Here is a 21860-nt window from a genome sequence, read left to right on the forward strand (position 1 = left end):
CCCCACACACAGGCATGGAAATTAAACAATCTTTTGAATAACAGATGGGTGAAGGAAGAAATAAAACAGGAAATCATTAACTTCCTTGAGCATAACAACAATGAAGACACAAGCTACCAAAACCTGTGGGATACTGCAAAAGCAGTTTTGAGAGGAAAATTCATCGCTTTAGATGCCTACATTCGAAAAACAGAAAGAGAGCACAGCAACAATCTCACAAGAGATCTTATGGAATTGGAAAAAGAAGAACAATCTAAGCCTAAACTCAGTAGAAGAAAAGAAATATCCAAAATCAAATCATAGATCAATGAAATTGAAAACAAAAGAATCATTCAGAAAATTAATGAAACAAGGAGTTGGTTTTTTGAAAAAATAAATAAAATAGATAAACCATTGGCCAGACTAATGAGGAATAGAAAAGTAAAATCTCTAGTAACCTCAATCAGAAATGATAAAGGGGAAATAACAACTGATCCCACAGAGATACAAGAGATCATCTCTGAATACTACCGGAAACTCTATGCCCAGAAATTTGACCATGTGAAGGAAATGGATCAATATTTGGAATCACACCCTCTCCCTAGACTCAGCCAGGAAGAAATAGAGCTCCTGAACAGACCAATTTCAAGCACTGACATCAAAGAAACAATAAAAAATCTTCCAACTAAAAAATGCCCTGGTCCAGATGGCTTCACTCCAGAATTCTATCAAACCTTCAAGGAAGAGCTTATTCCTGTACTACAGAAATTATTCCAAAAAATTGAGGAAGAAGGAATCTTCCCCAACACATTCTATGAAGCAAACATCACCCTGATACCAAAACCAGGAAAAGACCCAAACAAAAAGGAGAATTTCAGACCAATCTTACTCATGAATATAGATGCAAAAATTCTCAACAAAATCCTAGCGAACAGATTACAGCTTATCATCAAAAAAGTCATTCATCATGATCAAGTAAGCTTCATCCCAGGGATGCAAGGCTGGTTTAACATACGCAAGTCCATAAATGTTATCCACCATATTAACAGAGGCAAAAATAAAGATCACATGATCCTCTCAATAGATGCAGAAAAAGCATTTGATAAAATCCAGCATCCTTTTCTAATTAGAACACTGAAGAGTATAGGCATAGGTGGCACATTTCTAAAACTGATTGAAGCTATCTATGACAAACCCACAGCCAATATTTTACTGAAAGGAGTAAAACTGAAAGCTTTTCCTCTTAGAACTGGAACCAGACAAGTTTGTCCTCTGTCACCTTTACTATTCAACGTAGTGCTGGAAGTTCTAGCCAATACAATTAGGCAAGACAAGGAAATAAAGGGAATCCAAATGGGAGCAGAGGAGGTCAAACTCTCCCTCTTTGCTGACAACATGATCTTATACTTAGAGAACCCCAAAGACTCAACCACAACACTCCTAGAAGTCATCAAAAAATACAGTAATGTTTCAGGATATAAAATCAATGTCCACAAGTCAGTAGCCTTTGTATACACCAATAACAGTCAAGATGAGAAGCTAATTAAGGACACAACTCCCTTCACCATAGTTTCAAAGAAAATGAAATACCTAGGAATATACCTAACGAAGGAGGTGAAGGACCTCTGTAAAGAAAACTATGAAATCCTCAGAAAGGAAATAGCAGAGGATATTAACAAATGGAAGAACATACCATGCTCAGGGACAGGAAGAATCAACATTGTTAAAATGTCTATACTTCCCAAAGCAATCTACCTATTCAATGCCATTCCTATCAAAATACCAACATCGTACTTTCAAGATTTGGAAAAAATGATTCTGCGTTTTGTATGGAACCCGAAAAAACCCCGTATAGCTAAGGCAGTTCTTAGTAACAAAAATAAAGCTGGGGGCATCAGCATACCAGATTTTAGTCTGTACTACAAAGCCATCGTGGTCAAGACAGCATGGTACTGGCACAAAAACAGAGACATAGACACTTGGAATTGAATTGAAAACCAAGAAATGAAACTAACATCTTACAACCACCTAATCTTCGATAAACCAAACAAGAACATCCCTTGGGGGAAAGACTCCCTATTCAATAAATGGTGTTGGGAGAACTGGATGTCTACATGTAAAAGACTGAAACTGGACCCACACCTTTCCCCACTCACAAAAATTGATTCGAGATGGATAAAGGACTTAAATTTAAGGCATGAAACAATAAAAATCCTCCAAGAAAGCATAGGAAAAACACTGGAAGATATTGGCCTGGGGAAAGACTTCATGAAGAAGACTGCCATGGCAATTTGGAACAAGAACAAAAATAAACGAATGGGACTTCATTAAACTGAAAAGCTTCTGTACAGCTAAGGAGACAACAACCAAAGCAAAGAGACATCCTACACAATGGGAAAGGATATTTGCATATTTTTAATCAGACAAAAGCTTGATAACTAGGATTTATAGCGAACTCAATCCACATGAAAAAAGCCAACAATCCCATATATCAATGGGCAAGAGACATGAATAGAACCTTCTCTAAAGATGACAGACGAATGGCTGACAAACACATGAAAAAATGTTCATCATCTCTATATATTAGAGAAATGCAAATCAAAACAACCCTGAGATATCATCTAACCCCAGTGAGAATGGCCCACATCACAAAATCTCAAAACTGCAGATGCTGGCCTGGATGTGGAGAGAAGGGAACACTTTTACACTGCTGGTGGGACTGCAAACTAGTACAACCTTTCTGGAAGGAAGTATGGAGAAACCTCAAAGCACTCAAGCTAGACCTCCCATTTGATCCTACAATCCCATTACTGGGCATCTACCGAGAAGGAAAAAGATCCTTTTATCATAAGGACACTTGTACTAGACTGTTTATTGCAGCTCAATTTATAATCGCCAAAATGTGAAAACAGCCTAAATGCCCACCAACCCAGGAATGGATTAACAAGCTGTGGTATATGTATACCATGGAATACTATTCAGCCATTAAAAAAAATGGAGACTTTAACATCCTTCGTATTAACCTGGATGGAAGTGGAAGACATTATTCTTAGTAAAGCATCACAAGAATGGAGAAGCATGAATCCTATGTACTGAATTTTGATATGAGGACAATTAATGACAATTATGGTTATGGTGGGGGAAGCAGAAAGAGGGATGGAGGGAGGGGGGTGGGGCCTTGGTGTGTGTCACACTTTATGGGGGCAAGACATGATTGCAAGAGGGACTTTATCTAGCAATTGCAATCAGTGTAACCTGGCTTATTGTACCCTCAATGAATCCCCAACAATAAAAAAAAAAAAATGAATAGATTTTGAGTAAAGCAGATTGGCCTTCATAATATGGGGAGCCTCATCCAATCATGAATTGAATCATGAAGAAAACCTGAGTAGGATGAAAAGACGCCCCCCTTGAGCAAGAGAGACTTCTCCAGCAGGCTGCTGGCAGACTTCATCCACACCACTGGCCTTTCCTTGTTCTGTGGCAGATTGCCCTTAGACCGGAACTGGAGCTTGGGCTCTCCTGATTGCCAAGCTTGCAGGTGCAGCATCAGCTGTCCTGGGCCTCCAGCCACCACACTCATGTGAGCCAGTTCACACCTGCATATTTTATATTTATATATGCACACCACCCTATTAGTTCTCTTTCTCCGGAGAACTCTGGTTAATACAGCTTCATTCCTGACTTTAATTTTACTCTTACTTTCATCCATTCTCCAAATTGCTAAAACTCAAATAGGATAATTTTACTTACCTATTAAAAAGATCTCTAAAACTGAAAGCACACGTAATGAGAGTAAGATGGAGTCTGTCAGGCCAGGGTAGACATGACACAGCTGGTCTAGTCAGTTTAGGTCCTGCTTGACCTTCACTCCCTGTCTCCCATGCTTACTGTTTTGTAAATTTAGCACCCACCCTAAGATGCCTATCTTAAGTAGTTTAGGTGGATTGATTTAGAAGATTAACTTTTAAATTGCAATGTTGTAAGTCACTGAGATATGCTGATTATTATTTAAAATAGAGGTTGGTTCAGCCTTTACTTTAAACTTTTATGTGTAAAACTGTGGTTTTAGCAATGGAAGAACAGAACAGTCTTGAAGAGGCTGCTCTCACTGTTCTCCAGAGTCGCAGGCCTACTGACAAAGTTTGGTGGGCCTATCCCTGTCTCCATATATTAGCTGACAGTGACAGGTGCCTGGACCCTCTTCTTCTGGTAACAAAGTCTTTCAAGGTTCTAAGCTACTTCTTTAAACTTTTATCACCAACACAGCAGGTTCCTGAACTTACTGTGGTCTTTCCTCTTCTGTTCTTTTGCATGCATTGTTTCTTTTGGGACTGTCCTACTTTTCCAGCTGGAAAATCGGTCTTTGTTCTTTTAAGTCAGCCCAAACATCACTCTTACATGAACCATTGTTAATGCTTTTCCTCTCTCTCTCACAACCAAATGAAGGGCTTTTGTCCCCCAGCCTCTCAAAGCCTTTATCATAGTACTTATGGATAGAAGTGCAACCAACATCCGTCATATTCATTGGGATTATTTGTGTTTCTCTTTTTTATTGCTCTCTAAGACCCTTCAACAGCCAATACATAAGAGGTATTTGACAATTATTTGTTGAATAATATTACTAAAACTGACGTGAATTTCTTTAGCACTTTTTAATGGAGCTGGAAGATGAATAAAAAAATACAAAGTGAACTCACTGCAGTTGAATTTTCACTTTAGTCCTGCATATCACCTCTGGCATCGGCACAGCAGGCGAACTGTTTCTATATTTTCTGAAACAACTTCTCCTCCTTTCCCCTACGGTGGGCCTGCCCCCATTAGATCCTGCTATCTTATTCTTTTACTCCTGATTTAATGTTCTAATTGTTTGGCTGTTCTTATAGCTTCTGCTGCATGAATGTCTTAGCCTCTTTTGAAAATTGATAGTTCATAAACAATTAGTCTAAGCCATCTCATTATTTATTTTCCCGAGAGGTTTTACGTCTAAAACTCTAAATCTTCTCTTTTTTGAGACTTTAATTATTGTTAAAAAATAAAAGGTCAAAAAATATTTTAAAAAAGAGGATAGATATAAACTACTACTTCCATTCAGGCTTTCCCAAATACCTACTTTCTCCCTACAATGGAGATTCATTCTAAGTAAGGTGGACTTGTAAGCTCTTTCTTGAAGTTATCATTCACTGGGCCCTGGGTTTTCACAGTGAGAAACAAATTGATCTCCGGCTTCTGAGCGCTGAAGAAATTGATGCCTCTCCACCCTACAGCTCCGACAATGGATTCCTCCCCGCTGTCCGGGTCATCCTCTGGTCCCTGTGCGGGATGGTGACAAGCTCTGCCTCCACACTTGGTGCTTTTGCTCAGACTCCCATTTCCAACAAAGCTGGCCGAGTTTCTTTCAAACACAACAGAAAAGTTTACACTTTAGAAAATTCTTCCTTCCGACCTCACCAAGTTCCTTGCTGCTTTTTTAATTTCCTGGATATTAGTGGTTTTTGCTGTCAGCTGTCTTTTTTTTCAAATGCAAGTTAAAGTTTCAGTCTTTTGTTATTCTGTTCTTAAAGCAACAGCTGTGCAAACCAGGCCTTTTCTTTGTTACCAGTTGCAGAGCTTAGAACGGAGCAGAGAGAAGCTGTCAACTACTTCATTAAGGCAATCACTAATAATTTCTTTATTTCAGCAAACTACTTCATTTTTTAATGTTTGATTTTTTTTTCTTTTAAAGTTCAGGTTATTGGGTTGGGTGAACTTTAAGATTCTTTGTTAATCCCAACATCTTTTTAATCTTTTCAAAAGGTTTGTTATGAGATAGGTCACCTGAGCAACCAGGAACAAATGCAAACCTATAGCAGGCTATCTCCATAGAAATCTTTTATGTGGAGATTTTAAAACCTCCTTTTCCTTTGCTAGTGGGTATGCAGGATAAAGCTTTTCTCTTAAGACAAGACTGAATGGAAGCAATACAAACCACCTAACAAAGCAAAATAGCAGCAACAAAAAAGATTTCTTTTTATACTTTCCAGAAAAAAAAAAAAAAAAAAAAAGTCAGAGCTTCTGAGAGAATATCAGAGTCTGTTATTTTACATCTGTTGTGGTCAAAGTTGATAGCAACCAGTTTCTCCCTAACTCAAGTTGTACAATATCTCCATTCAGGATCATCCTGAGAAATAATAAAAGGCAGCCTCATGGCTGAGTGAATCACAATCAAAGGAAACTTGACATTTTGTTATGTTTTTGATTAATTATTGCTCTAAAATGAAACATGAGGTAAAACTTTTGGTTCAAGTTTATTTCTTTTTCCCAGTCTGCCTCTAACATTTCCTGTCAAGCTCTGCTGGTATCATTTCACAAACTGCTTCTCTTGGTATTATTAGTTTTTCTTGTGAGCTGAAATTTAAGTCCTTATTTAGAGAAAGAAAAGCAATTAACTTAAAGTGACACCCTGTAAGTGGTAATTTTATTGGATATAAGTGAAGTTGGTAATTGTCCCTTTTATAATAGTATTATATAAGGTAGGTGCTGAGAAAAAAATTGTTTTGGTCAGAACTCTGTAAATCTTTTCTTTGTCCTGATCGAAGGCAGTCTGTAGGTAGAGAAACAAAAGCCCCCAAAGGCCACAGATGGCCCCATACAAAGGCCAAGCAGAATCAGGATCACATGCAGAAATCACACGACAAAGTGGTGAGGGCCATTGGGATGAGGGAGGACCATTCTGTGCTAAAAAGTAAATTGAGATGCAATAACTTTCTCAAGGTTTTATTTGCTCAAACAATGATTCATGAGTTGGGCAGCTCCAAACTCGACCTCTACCGAGGGAACACAAGGGGAGGCTTTCATAGGATTACTCAGAAGTCAAGCAGACAAAATATTTGACTGGTTACACTTACCTGCATACAGTTTCCTTACACGTATCCCCTCTTATCCTGGGGGATTCCAAGTCATCCAGCAGATGCCTGAAACCATGGGCAGCACCAAGCCCTATATATAGGCAGTCCCCAGGTTACAAATGAGATAGGTCTTATAGGTTTGTTCTTTAAGTTGAATTTATATGTAAGTTGGAATAGACATTTACCTATTACCTATAATAGCCTGGGTTCATAAGTGCAAGTTGTTTGTAAGTTGGATGTTTGTAACTCAGAGACTGCCTGTATGTTTCTTCATAAATATGATATACACATATAAAATAAAGTTTAATTTATAAATTGGGCACAGTAAGAGAGATTAATAACAATAACTAAAAAATGGAATAATTATAATATACTGTAATAAAAGGTATATGAGTGTGATCTCTCTTTCAAAATATCTTATTTCACTGTACTCACCTATTTTTGTGGAAAGATACCCCATGGATAAGGAGACTATGGTACTTTATTTATCTCATAGAAAATTTCCTGGTTATATGTATAATTTTAAATTTATCTACTGTTTCTAATTGGTTGAGTCTAAGTTAGGCATTTACAAGAAATAGCTCATTAAGTTTTGCTTATGTTTGCAAATCAAGTGAGGGTTAGCTCACTTATGAGGCTTAACTGGTTCTGTCTACTCAAGGATTTTTGCAGACCCGGTCTTCATTTTAATTTAATTTAACATCTGTAAGATCAAGTATTAAGGATGCAGCTGTTTCCGGGTCAGGTATGTGGCTCCTCTCTGTGATTTTCTTCTAAAAAAGATGAAAGAGAAGGAAAAGTTTATATTTAAGATAAAAAAATCATACACGAAAATTGCTGCTCTTCTAGAGTCATCAGGCAGAATACACTTTCCCTTTCACTCATGGAAAACGAAATAATTATTACCATCTAATGGGTATCACTATGCATCTGGTACAATGCTAGGCACAATGGACATAGTACCTGATTTGATCTTCACAATTCATATTACTTTCATTTTATAAAGGAGAAAATCATCTCAGTGAGGCTAGAAAATGTGTCCAATGGGATGCAGCCAATTAAGAATGTTCACATCCCTTTGACATATCCTGTAATTTGAAATGCTCCTTTATATGAGCTTAACGTAGCAATAACGCCTGCATTTCCCTCATGTGAGAGCCAGTTGTTTATAGAAGCAGGCATTTTAATCTAAGGGATACACATAATCCTTGTAGGCTATAAAGGAAAAAACAGATTATTTTTTTCTCTGTTCTCTCACACTCAACACACAGAACACTTCTGTTACTAAATGTGGGGTGTTTCCCCCTATACATTAAGAAATTCAGTGCACAACTGAATGTTCTATAATTTAATTCAATTCTGACACTATCTATCTGGAGATAACTTCAGATCCCATTGGATAAGTGCACAGTTCCACAGGACTGCCCCCACCTCAGATGCCAATCGCCAGTCCCAGTTTGTGACCTGTGCTTCTGACTGATGGGCTGTAGATCTAGGTTCTCATGACTCCCCTCCTGGGGTTTGATAATTTGCTAGGATGGCTTACAGAACTCGGAGAAACATTGTATCTATGTTTACCAGTTTATTACAAAGGATAGGACAGAGAATGCAGATGGTCAGCCAGAGGAAGAGATGAATAGGGCACGGTATGGGGGCAGGACACGGACGTCCAGCGGATGACCTCTTTGGGTGTGCCACCCTCCCATCTAATCCACCATGTTAACAGCTGGCAAGCTCATCAAATCTTGTGGTTTCAGAGATTTTTATAGGGCTGCTTCCTCTACCTTCCAGAGATAAGTAGATGAAAGTTCTAAGTCTCTAATTGCTTGGTCTCTCTGGTGCCTAGCCCTATGGTAAGGCTATTTTGGGGGCTCCACCCTAAGTCACTTCCTTAGTTTAAATTCAAGTAGGACCGAAATGTCAAAAGTACTCATTCTTACAACAAAAAACACTTGTATCACTTAGAAAATTCTATTGCTTTTAAGTGCTCAGTGACACAGGAATCAGGGACAGAGACTAAATATATGTCATATTATACCACACAGGCCAAACATTCTTTCAATTTAATAATTACTTTCTGACTGTCTGCTTTGTTGTGCGCTGTTCAAACATGCTGAGGATAAGCAGTTAATAGACAATAAATTATACAATTTGGTCACATAGTCTTGACAAATTATTGCATTATGCAAAATACATGGACATATGACTATATAAACTTACTATCTAAACAACAGAAAGGATCTTCAAATTCTCACGTACGCAATTGCATTTCACATTACGTTGCAAACTCAGTGTATGAGAATCATAACATTTCAGATAAGGCATTGGTACATGCTTAACTCAGATTGTGCCTACATTTCCATAAAATTTCTTTTTCTGGTATTTAGTGATAGCCCATCAAAGTAAGAATATGGGGAATTGATTTCTTTTAAAAATAAAAAAGTATTATTGAGGAGGAAATACTTGTCCTTTAGCCTCTTATGTTTAGTACTGGGGGCCTGCAAATTAAACTGACAAAAGTCAGATCAGCAAGAGAAAAAAAAAAGTTAATTATGCAAGGTACTTTATAAGGAAATGTAACTCAAGGAAGTGGTTAGAATTGGGAGCTTATGTACCATCTTGATAGGGGATGAGGAGGGGCTAGGGGCACTTCTGGAAGAACAAATGACTCTCAAAGAAATAATGGGTCTTTCAGAGAACAGATGGGAGATATGATAGTTCATGGCAATATTTGTTTGGGTGATTCTTTATTCAGGTGATTCCTTTTCATCTTGAGCTAGTCTTTGGTGATAAGAGTCAGTCTTCCTAGCTGTGAAACTGGTGTGGTGGGGAGGAGGATTTATGACAGCTGAATGCTTTTGTAAGGCTTTGCCTTTCAGAAGTTAAAGGGAATTCAAAAAACTTCTTCCCACAGATGTTCAGCCTTAAATGTCTCAGGCTCAAAATAATCCTTATGCCACCATGGTATATGCTAGACCACTTTAGCATATATATTAGTCACTTCAATCAGAACTGCTTTTGTTAATCTTTGTAAAGGATTTACACAAACATCTAAGTGCTTATTTATTAGTGAATTCAGTCCAATAATAGATAACTTCTTATTTTGTAATGATAGGTAAGACTTTAAGCTTGAATGGAAGGGAAAAATTCTTAATGAATTTATCACAGCTTTGCTAGTGCCCTTTTCCTTTGTTGGTACCATCCTACAAAAAAGATGACCTTTCTAGTGATGTTTTGCATCAGCAAGAAGCACCAAATATTTTGGAAATGAGATTGTTTTTAATATGTAAAAGAGTTTTTGAATTATTACAGAGAATGCAAGGATTAGGGTAGAGAGAGATTCTTAATTGATAATATACCCAGTGGGGAGCTTATCTTTTTAAGTATAACATTCAGTATGTTATTGGTGGGGGTGGGGGTAGGGGAGTTTGGGAGGAGATAGCGTGCTTTTGAACTTCTAGTTTAAAAAAAAGATGCCCTCTATATTTGCTTGTATGTCTTGTATCTCTTCTTAGAAACTATTTTATTTTTTATTATTTTTATTATTTTTTAACTTATAAAGGAATTTATTTCTCAGAGTTCTGGAGGCTGGGAAGTTCAAGAGCATGGCGCCAGTGTCTGGTGATCATTATTCATGGCAGAAGTTGAAAGTGATCACTCAAGAGGCAACCAGGGCCAAACTTGCTTTATATAATAACCCAGTTGTGTGTTAGCTAACCCACTCTCATGATAATGATACTAATCTATTCATGAGGCAGAGCCCTCATAACCCAATCATCTTCTGTTAGGCTCTACCTCCCAGTAATGTTGCACTGGGGATTGAGTTTCTAACACATGAACTTTGGAGGACACGTTCGAGCCACAGTGCCAGTTGATGTTTTTTAGACATATACATATTCTCATTTGTCTGTCTGGAAATTTCTTTTGCCTTGTCCTCCTAGCCAACTTCTATTCTTTCTTAAAGTTAGCTCATCAGGAATGCTTTCCCAGCTTGGCTCACAAAAGAATGCATACTACTTCTGTTTTAGATCACACTCTATATTCTAATGTTTGCTTCAGTATTTTGTTTTGCTATTTACATGATTGTCTTCCCTCACTAAATTGTGAGCTCCCAGAAGGCAAACTGTAGATTTTAATGTTGGTAGTTACATGGCATGGCACCATGCATGATGCATAACTTCTCCATGTCTTTTTTTACATTTTATTTTATTTTTTTAAATTTCATATTAATTCGAGGGTACAGATTTTTAGGATGCATTGTTCTCACTTCCAAGGTAAAGTTCAAGTTGTAGAAGTGCCCCTAACCCAGGGGATGTGCTCAACACCCTCACATTATGCTCATTAGGTGAGATCTCACCAAATGTCCTCCTTCCTCCCTCCAATTGCTCTCCCCGCTCATATATATACATATATATATACGCACACACATATATACATATATACACACATATATATTTGTGTATATAGATAAATTTTATATATAATTTTTTTTTTATAGACTCAGGGTCTCATTCTGCATCCAGGTTATAATATAATGCACAGATATAACGCACAATGATGTGATTATATCTCACCATAACCTCTAGCTTCAGGGCTGGGCTCAAGCTAACCTTCCTCCTGTGTCACCACACCTGGATAATTTAAAAAATTTTTTTTGAGAGATGGACTCTTTCTATGTTGTCCAGGTTAGTCCTGGCCTTAAGCAACCCTCCTGCCTTGGCCACCCAACCTGCTAAGATTATAGGTATGAGTCACCATGCCTGCCCTGGACTGGTTTTTAAAAAGCAACAACATATGATAAAGATTTGCACAACATATTAAAGTTAAAGATTAAAAAATGAAGGATATACAGGGAATTAAAACACATAAAGGCTCATTTTTTTTTTTTTTGCAAGAATGGTTAATGTCTCCAACATGTGTTCGAAAAATCCTTAAGAACTCAATTGAGATGGGGAATTCAATTGATCCAGTGAATCAAAGAGACCACAGTGATTATTTATTTATTTATTTATTTTTTATTGTTGGGGATTCATTGAGGATACAATAAGCCAGCTTACACTGATTGCAATTGTTAGGTAAAGTCCCTCTTGCAATCATGTCTTGCCCCCAGAAAGTGTGACACACACCAAGGCCACAGTGATAATTTTTAACTAATTTTTTGTTTAGATCAAATCAAACCATCAGCTTTCCTTTGCAGTCTTGATATTGGACTATTGTTTTCACTGGAGGAATGCAGAATAATCAATACCTCTTATTTAAGTTATTAGGACTACTTGAGCAATTTGAGTAACTAAAGAAAAGGCCTGTGGAATTTGAAGAGCTGCACCACTAACAATAGACATACAGGTCTAGTTGTTACTTTAGCAAAGTCTCCCAGATGGGTGCTGTCTCTAGAGGGAACTTTTGTGAGTTGGGTGCATACAAAAAATAGTATGTGTTTGGTGGTGATGTTAGTTCTTTGAATCACTCCTGATTGAATTTCCTGTCTTCCTATGCCTACATTTTCAATGCAGGGGAGAAAATCTTTTTTCATTGTTAGGTTCATGGCTGAGACCTCTATAGCCAAAGACAGATTAATAAGAGAAAAGCATACAAATTTAAGTTTTACATGACATAGGAGACTTCAGAAATGAAGACCCAAAGACACAGAGAAAGTTGTGCAGAAATGTGACTGGAGGACAAAAAAATTATGCTCTAATAGTAATAAACTGCGGAACACTTGGCAAGACCTGATTTTCAGATCTTTTTTGACTCTGAACCTTTGAGGATAAGAATCTTTCTTTCTTTGGAGTATTAGAAGGACCCCTCTGTAATGAAGGTCTTATAATCTGCTTAAGAGAAACATCAGAAAATTCCTGCTTTGCGGGAGAAGGAACAAGGGGAAGAAGGTGCTTTCTGCTTTGTCCTCAGATGAGAAGGTGACATATTTTGGGGTATCATGTCGTGAACTCTGACACCAATAAAGAAGGCTGTTAATGGACTTTAAGACCATTCGAAAAAACCTTTGAACATTCTGCCATTTTAGCAACTTTGTAAGGGTCCTAATATCATAAATACATACATTAAAATATATTACTTAATTGGAAATAAATATGTACAGTCACACTATTTTCTTTTTACATTATTTACATTCCAGTGCCAGGTAAATGGAAAGTTTTTCACGTATTTCAGAAGTCAAAACATAATTCTTTTCCTGTGTGATACAGAAAAGGAATAGTAAAATTGAGCTTTCGATGCCTCATAAAGGAGCTCTTTGGTTAATACTATCTCTCATATAATTGACAGGTTGACCATGATGCCAAAAACAAACAAACAACTTTCCTGTGTACAGGACTATTTCTATTCATTAGGGTACTAACTAAGTGGCTATAACTTGGAGATCTCAAAATAAAGTTGTGTAAACTAGACAAAGGTTTATTTATTTCTTACCTAATACTCCAGAGGTAGGTGAGCGGTCCGGGGAAAGTAGTTAGCTTTGTTCCAGAAAGTCATCCAGGGACCAGGGACTCTGGCTCCTCCCATCTTTAGATGACACCATCCTTATGGTGTCTCATTACCAACATGTCTACGTTCCAACCACTAGAAGGGGAAAGAAGTACAGGGCAAGCAGATTCCTTCTAAGGTTATGACAATGTTGAACTTTACCTGAGGCCTGTGACTTTGGAAAACAGAAAAGGTTAAAAAATCCCCCCATCCTTTGTGTTCTGGGAAGCAGCTTACTGCAAAGAACCTCCTTACCCATGACTTAGATAAGAATCAAGGATACTCCTCTTGTTTATGTGAGACAATGCCAGTCATGAACCTTCCCAGTCCCCATTCTTTGTCTTATATGTGATCTGCTGAATAGTTTTGTCCCCATTGACCAAAAGGGACCTCTAGGCCCCTGAACTTTGGCCTGTTTTCAGCCTCTACCCTTCCTCAAGGGTCTCTCCTAGAAAAATAGGCTGGCCTCCAGGCAAAACATTCTCCCATGTACTGTCCAACTTTGTCATTCCTTCATCTCACATCTTTTCACCTGGTTCTTTCTAGTCTTGTTTACTTCTCTCCAAGAAAGAAAAACCCTATTGCCTATTGCTTGTAGGTGTTATAGGCAAAATGTTCTCTCTATTGCAATAGTCCCTCGCTGGCACTTAGCAAAAGGCCTTTTGAATAAAGTCCAGATTTTTTTTTTTTTTTTGTAGAGACAGAGTCTCACTTTATGGCCCTCGGTAGAGTGCCGTGGCCTCACACAGCTCACAGCAACCTCCAACTCCTGGGCTTAAGCGATTCTCTTGCCTCAGCCTCCCAAGTAGCTGGGATTACAGGTGCCCGCCACAACACCCAGCTATTTTTTGGTTGCAGTTTGGCTGGGGCCAGGTTTGAACCCGCCACCCTCAGTATATGGGGCCGGCACCTTACCGACTGAGCCACAGGCGCCGCCCCAGATTTGTTTTTAATTTGACAGGTGAACCAGAAGTTGTACTGGATGGAAGCTAGCTGCTAAGGGGCCTGGCAAGTGTGTTTTCTAGCTGAATAGCTAATCTAGGCTAAAATGCAGGTGCTCTGCTACTAATAGAAAGAGGCAGGTAATAGATATTAAAGGTTATCAGTAGTATCTACCGCACTTTTCATGAAATAAGATGCTATCCGTAGTTCTACATTTCTTTTCTCAGAATATCTGACATTTGTGCACAAAACAGTTCATCCATCACCCGGAATCTAGTCGTCACATGTCACTTTGGTCTTCCTGTCACAGTTTCCCTGAACTTGACTTCTCTGCCATATTTCTTTCTTTTTTGGGGGGGCAGAATCTCAAATTGTTGCTCTGGGTAGAGTGCCATGATGTCATCATAGCTCACAGCAACCTCCAACTCTTGGGCTTAAGCGATCCTCTTGCCTCAGTTTTTCTATTTTTAGTAGAAACGGGGTCTTGCTTTTGTTTAGGCTTGTCTTGAACTCATGAGCTCAAGCTATCCACCCGCCTCCGCCTCTCAGAGTGCTGGGATTATAGGCGTGAGCCACCATGCCCGGTCCTCTGCCATGTTTCTGAAAATGTGTCAACGTGGTTTTCCCTCCATGCAAAATGCTTGGGGCTTCTTCCATTCACCTTAGGACTTCAGTTTAGGACGTACAGCTTCTAAACTTCTGTGTTCAGATCCTAATCAAACTTTGGAAGATGTCATTTTGTGGGAACAGATGGGCTTATATATAAGGAATCTAACCTCACAAAGATTTGTTTCCTATCTATAGAATGAGGATACTAACACCTATCTTGTAGAGTTATTGCAAGAGTTAGAGAGAAAGGTCATTAAGTACCCAGTACAATGGCTAGTCTTTGGCAGGTGCTCAATAAAGGGCAGACGTCATTTTAATTATTAAATATAACTTTTCTTTGGAATTCTCCCATTACGTATCTTCCAGATGCTACATCGCTCTGTCTTGCTCTCCCTGGTCTGGTTCCACGCCCACAGCTTGCCTTTCCAGGCAACATGCTATGCTGTTCGTAGCATTTTTGCTCATTCTCTTCTCTGCCATCAAAATTGGCTCAGTTTTCTGATTTTGGATATAAACTTTCCTTGAAAAAGGTGATTCTGGGAACACAACAGATAGGATGACTTGAATCTTTGGTTATTTTCACACTGCATATCCTGCTGGTCTTCTAAATGTTGACATTTCTCTGTGATGTTTTCTTAAATATCCTCTTCTATTTTCTGCACATAGTAGGAGCAACAGAATTGCATTGCTCTCACTTGTTGGAAAATTCCACAAAGATGTTTAAATGGTCAGAACACATTGTACACCTTGGTAGTCTGCATTTTGATGGAGTATGCATAAAGTAGTGATTAAGTTGCAGAATTTACCCCTGACAGAGAGATGGAGTCAAGCACAGTCTTTCATGGTGCTTAGATAGTGTCTATGAACAAATGCACATGGATTCCTATTTCAGGTCTGTGTTGTTTTTAATTCAGATCTGTAAGTCGTAATGTGAACCTTCCTTAGGTGTTTCTTTGGTATAGAGCATTAGAGTCTTCTAAATCCTGACAGTGAATTACTTTTTTTTTTCCCCCAAGAATAGCCCTTAATCTTTGAATTCTCAGCCTTAATTCAGCCTTAATCATTATGCAACCAAATACTTTGTGCCACCTGTTGGTATTGTTTATAAAGGAATGAAGGTAAGCAGCTATGTGTTCACAATGAAAAAACTAACCTTGAAAGAAAACTGCTCAATAAGTAGTTGTTAAATGAGTGGAATGAACAATGATTACACTCACAAACATCTATTAGATCTTTATTACGTATTATGTGCTTGTCCTACCTTGATACTAACATCTTACCCTTATAAGAAACATATAAAATAGAAACAGACATTCCCCGTTTATAGATGAAAAACTGGAGATGTAGAGAGTTGAAATAACTTTTGCAAAGTTTCATAGCTAATAGGTTACAGAGCCGGCCTAAAACTTTGTTCAAACTTAAAATTAATGCTATCATGTTAAACCACTATCCTCTATCCATGTGCCCTGCAGCACTTATTAAAGGTATAAAATGAATTAAACTACCAGGAAATAAGAAGCAGTAGTAGCACTGGTTATCAACTGTGTGGCATTTGAAACGTATTTAGGGATGAAATTACCAGATGATATTTGCAAAACAACCCGGATCAAGCACAGTACTACACCATACTATACAGAAGGACTGTAGAGTCAAGACGTAATTAGAAGGCCTGGCGACTGATGGGAGAAGTCTCTGGCTCAAGTAAAGCCATTGACGTGGTTTGGAGAAGCCTCTGACTGAGCTTTTCTGCTCCTAGAGAGGAGACAGTGGTGCATCCTAACAAATGACAAAGCTGCGTCTGGTCTGATAGCAACAGAGCTCAAATCAGATTTTCAATCTGCTTTTAAGGAAACTCATGGTAACGCTTACCTTATCAATGTTTCTAGCCTCTGTGGGGAGAACGTCTTGTTAAGCCATTTGAAAATGTTCCACAGATCTGTGTCGTTATGGGGATGCAACAGAGCAGCTCTAGAATAAGATTTGTTAAGAGAAAACAAAACCCAATTCTTAATGCTTACATCCTGTCTTAGTCTAATTTATTTCTCTTTGAAAACAAGGAGGTAGTCTAGGGGAGTTGGAAAATGTGAAATCATTGAGAAATTTCTTTAGCCTTTAGGTATCCACAGGGCGGAATATCCTAGTACACACTCAAATGAAAGCATGAAGATTCCTACTAAATTTGTCAGTATTAAAGATGCAACTTCAGAGGTTTTCTTAAAAAAAAAAAAAAATAACCACAAACTAAACAGCAGAAAGTTTTGCTTGAGCAAAAAGGTCAAGATGCTTAAAAATATACCTTTCCATGTATCTCTAAAAATCTTGAACAAAATAATTATTGTTTGTGTCAATCATTTATTTGCTTCTAAATTCCCTTTATGACATTTAGGCTAAGAAACGATACCAAAGCATATTTCAATTAAGTTTATTTTAACACCTCCATTTAGGTGTTGGTAGACACAAATAGGACATTTCAGACACTGATTGGACTGATTAATGGCACTCATCAGAAAGAACCAAGGGATCGTAATTAAACAACAAAACTACATGGTCTGTTGGTTTTATGTTGTATAAATTATGCATGAAGATGGCATTCATATTTCATGGAAAAAATTACAGTGCTGTTTCCTCAATGCATTGTCTACAGAAAGAATATTATGTGTGTGTGTGAATATGAATCTAAAATCCCTAATGTGGTTATTTTTTGTATGCAAAAATTTCAAATGAAGATTCAACAGTTTCAGCTGGAGGATGGAGGGCATTCCACTCATTCTCTCTACTGGGTGTTCCACACTATTGCCCTTTTCAAAATAGCCAAATATTTAACATAAGAATGAGTCTAGACACTGTTACTTTTTGAACCAGTTGTTTCAAGAGATATACAAAGAGATTCCGTGAAGTCCGGTGAAAATAGCTACTTTTGGGATACAATTAAGTAGATATCTTTTGCGTTTTCTAGGTAAGAATATTGAAAATAAAACAAACTATTGTCACTATCATTTCATGAAAAATCATTGTTTCATGTAAGGACATAATTAAAAAATTAAAAACCTAATATATTTGTGTTATATTGAGAGCTGTGTACATTGTGGTTGTTACCTCCAAGTACTAAAAGTTATTTTTTTTAAATTTCAGATTAATATAAGGGTACAGATGTTTAGGTTACATTGTTTTCAATTCTAAGGTAAAGTTCAAGTTGTAGTCAAGTCCTTCACCCAGGGGATATGTTAGCACCCAAACTTATTATTCACAGCATGGCACCAAAGTGTGGGCCAACCTTTGGGAATTATTGCTTCAGGGGTTATTAACTGTTGCTTTGTAGGTAGTATTTACACATCACTGCCAATTGGTAACACCATGGTCATATAGTAGTTGGGTTGTCTATTAATAAACATGTGAGGCTCATCTCTCAGTCTCTATTATATGACACTCCCACTTGTTAACCAGGGCCAAGCCACAGCGGCCTTCTGTCCACACCATTCTTTCCAGCACTCTTTACCTGCCTAATGCATCCTTATCTTAGGACTCAGTTTAAATGCCTATCAGAGAAACTACCCCAGACCAGACATCTCAGGTAAGTTTCTTTGTTAGGCTTTCTTGCAAAACCTGTAGCTTTCCTCCACTAAACTTCATACAATTAATGGACTATCAGATCCCTGAAAGTATGGTTCTGGGACAGGTGTGTCTTTGTATTTCTACCCACCACAGCTTGTTTGTCACACTGCTGATGTGGTATAAACAATTGATGAATGGCTAGTGATTATAACAAATGATAATTACAATTGCTATTACCATTTACTGAGTGCAGACTTTGTTTCAAGTACTTTATATGAAATCATTGTCTTTAATCTTCACAGTACAAGGCTGAGAGGTAAGTTCTTTCTATGCTTATGGGAGGAATGAAGAAATGGTTCACAGGATGGGTTTTTGTCCATGGCTGTCCAGATAGTAAGTGCAGAGCTAGAATTTTAACCTAAATATCCCCTGTTTCAGAGTGCGTGATCTTGGCTGTATCCCAGTAGGGAATCCTTTTTATTGAATAGCCAGGAATTATTAATATACAAGATGATTCTTGTTTTTTTCACCTAATTATTACAAAAATATTTATTGATAGTTTTAGTTATCCATTTAAAAAAAATCCCAAACACCTAGTGTCCTAAAATAGCAACAGTAATTTATTTGTTTATAAATCTGTAATTTGAACATAGCTTGACAGGACAGTTTATTTCTGCCCCACATGGCATCAGTTCTGGCAGGATCTGGTTCCAAGAACGCTCGCTCATATGGCTGAAGTTGGGGCTTACTAAACTCAGCTGGGACTATTGTACAGGGTCCTGATGGCCCTCCATATGGCCTCTCCACATGGCTAGGATGAGCTTCCCGTGGCGTGGTCAGGGAGTTCTAAGAAGGAGTGTCCCAAGAACAAGAATTCCAATAGGACAAGTTCTAGCATGCAAACCTCTGTTTTCATCATGCCTGCTCATGTACCATTGGCCAAACCCAGTCAAATGGCCAATTCCAAAGTCAAAGTCAAGATGGTCTATCCATGGAGGTTGGTTTACTGGGGGGCCCACCAAAGAAACAATCTGCAATCTTGTTCTTCAAAGCTGAGCAGTAAAAATTAAGTTCTTTTGGTCTCATTCGTGTCTTAGTCTTTTTTCTTAAAATATAAAGTGACGGGTTGACTCACAGATGGTCACTTCCCTATTCATTATTCTCTTGAGAAAAAGCGTAGTCATTTCTGTGCTAGTCAGGATAGGCTGGGTTTCTTGTAAGAGTCCCAAACAATCCCAAAATTTAATTAGCTGAACGCAGCAAAAGTGTATTTCTTAGTCTTGCTGCATTTTCTGTGCAAGTCAGAAGGGAGGGATCTGCTCATGGTGGTTCCTTAGTGACATGCGCTGGTGGCAGGTTTATGTTGACACCTGCCTTCACAATGCAGAGGGAAGAGCTGTGATGAATCATGCACTGGCCTTAACACTTCAGCCGCTAATGGTATATGTCACTTCTTTCACATTTTGTTAGCCAAAGGAAGTCAGATGCCTACCCACAACTTCAAAGAGGGTGAGCAGGTGCAATCTTACATAAGTCCAGAAGGGGGAGAGCTAGAAATATCTGATGAACAGCATTATTGTGGATTGAATTGCAACCCCCAAAGTCATATATTAAAGTCTTAACCCCCCCAGTACCTCAGAATATGAACTTACTTGGAAATAGGGTTGGTTGCAGATGTAATTATAATAGTTAAGATGAGGTCGAACTGAATTGAGGTGGGCCACTAACCAATATGACTGGTATCTTCATAAAAAAGAGAAATTTGGGCACGGATTTCACAGGAAGAGGAACACCACAGGAAGAGGAAGGCAGAGGTCAAGGTGATGCAAACAGAAGTCACAGAATGCCAAAGATTGCTGCCATGCAACCAGAAGCGAAAAGAAAGGCACGGAACAAATCCCCCCACAGGCCTTATCAGGAGCCCACCTGCTGACACCTTCATCATGAGCCTGCTTGCAGCCTTCAGAACCGTGAGACAATAAACCCTCCATTTCTGATACATTTTTATAGCAGCTCCAGTAAACTAAAATAAGCACTCATGACCATCACAATCTCTAACATCTATTTTTCCTTTGAAAATTCTTTCTCTCTGGTTTCCTTTCTGTTGTCCTTATGCACATATTGAGTTCTTAAGCATTATGTGTAGTATTAGAGACAACCTGTTTTTCCAATTTTAGACTTTGAAGTTGTTTGCAATGTTTTTTTTTTTTTTGCTTCTAATTAGATCTGATTTCTGAGAATGTTCCCTCGCAATGACTCTTGCATTTTTCTTGTTTTCTCTCTTTTCTCTTCTGAGCCTGTCTCCTCTTGTATGGCAGAGGGGTAAGTTCCTACTTCCTTTCTTTGTCTCCAGTCATGCCCTGCTTCTATTCATTTTATGTATCATTTTTCAGAATAGCCAACTCCAAACCCCCACTGATATATATCCTGTCTCTACTTGGTTCTAATGTGTCCTATTATTTCCTAGCCTAGTTTTTCCTTCTCTCTCATTCTCTCCCTTCAAAACCACATTCTTGATTTTCGTCATGATTAGGTGTAGCTTTTCTGACCTACCTGAGCATATCTGATGGTGTCCATTACTATACTCATCTTAGCAATGGTACCTCAGTGTTTTTGTCTGACCTTTCCTATGTGAAATGTTCTCCCTGATAATTCATGTGTGTCTTTAATGGTTTTCTCAGAAATCACCTCTCCAGGGAACCCTAATGGATAACACCATCCATACTGCTCTTAACCTTCTCAGCAATTATTTAGTTTACATTATTATTATTCTTACTGTGAACAAGCATTGTGCTAAATGGTCTATATGAATTATTTAATGCATTTCTCTTGCCGGTACAGTAGAGAGTCTTATTCATATTTTTAACATAAAGGTTCAATGAATTAAAACCCATTGAATCTTTTATAGCTAGTGAGAGTGATCACTATTTTAGAGAAAAATACTGTTGGCATAATTTATGTAAAATAAAATGTACCAATTTGAAGAGTATAGTTTGATGAACTTTGACCCATGCACATGTGTGAATGCATATGTGTGCATCTGTGTATGTGTAATCTCCTATAATCATCACCCCAAACAGGACATAGATTATTTTCATGACCTCAAAAGCTTTTCCCCTGCGTCCTGTAGTCAATCCTCCATTCATAGGCTCAGTGATCTGATTTTTGTCACTATAGATTAGTTTTGCTGGATCCAAAGTTTTGTATTAATGGAAACCCACAGCAGGTTCCCTTTAGTTTCTGACCTCGATTGCTCAGCACTACGGTTTCGAGATGTGCTCACGTTATATGTATATCAGGAGATCTTTCCTTTTAATGTTCAGTAATATTCCATCACACGAACAGAGAAAATTCATTTTTCTTTGAAAAATTGTGAAATTCACAATTTGTGAAATTGTGAAATTGTGA

The sequence above is a fragment of the Nycticebus coucang genome, chromosome 12 (genome assembly GCF_027406575.1).
Source record: "Nycticebus coucang isolate mNycCou1 chromosome 12, mNycCou1.pri, whole genome shotgun sequence".
NCBI classification, from domain to species: Eukaryota; Metazoa; Chordata; class Mammalia; order Primates; family Lorisidae; genus Nycticebus; species Nycticebus coucang.